The following is a 918-nucleotide window of genomic DNA, read 5'->3' as shown; positions in this document are numbered from 1 at the left end:
TTCATTTCTGTGTTTTTAGTAGTGACAGGGCGTCACTGCATTGGCCAGGCTGGTCTCAAATTCCTGACCTCAAGTGATCCGCCTGCCTCGGCCTCCCATAGTATTGGGATTATAGGCAATAAGCGACTGCACTCAGCCAGATTCCTCAGCTCTTAATCTTAACTTGGTTGGGTTTACGCTTAGACAATAGAGGCAATACATTAAGACTTCAAAGGAGAGCTAGCTTAATTCCAAAGTGAACAACAACTCTTGACTTGATTCTGAGGATACACTGGGAAAGGCGGTAGGTTGATTTTTCTTGGTTCCTTCTGTATATACATAGAAGGGATTCTAGGAAATTCTGGCCCTTGCCAGGATGGAAGCTTGAACCAACTCATCTCTTTCTTTCTTTATTTTATTTTATTTTTTCCGAGACAGAGTCTCGTTCTGTCGCCCAGGCTGGAGTGCAGTGGCGCAATCTTGGCTCACTGCAAGCTCCACCTCCCGGGTTCATGCCATTCTGCCTCAGCCTCCCAAGGAGCTGGGACTACAGGCGCCTGCCACCACGCTCGGCTAATTTTTTTTGTATTTTTAGTAGAGACAGGGCTTCACTGTGTTAGCCAGGATGATCTCGATCTCCTGACCTCGTGATCTGCCCGCCTTGGCCTCCCAAAGTGTTGGGATTACAGGCGTGAGCCACTGCACCCTGCCTTCCCAGGGTATGTTTCTAATGACATTACTCTGGAACAAGCTTTCCTGCACCATCTTTGTCTCAAATCCCTGAGATAGTTCTGCAAACTTCTAGAACTTTCCTAAGGTTCTTATTGCTTGGGAGAGAACATATGCAAACGCATTAAATAGGGAAAAGAAAATGTCAAAAATGTTTAAGGAAAAATAAGTCAAAACGTAAAGGTAGTTACTTCTTGCACATGAGAATCG

Source organism: Rhinopithecus roxellana, chromosome 10, assembly GCF_007565055.1.
Source record: "Rhinopithecus roxellana isolate Shanxi Qingling chromosome 10, ASM756505v1, whole genome shotgun sequence".
Classification (NCBI taxonomy): Eukaryota; Metazoa; Chordata; class Mammalia; order Primates; family Cercopithecidae; genus Rhinopithecus; species Rhinopithecus roxellana.
Note: the sequence above shows the minus strand (reverse complement) of the source record.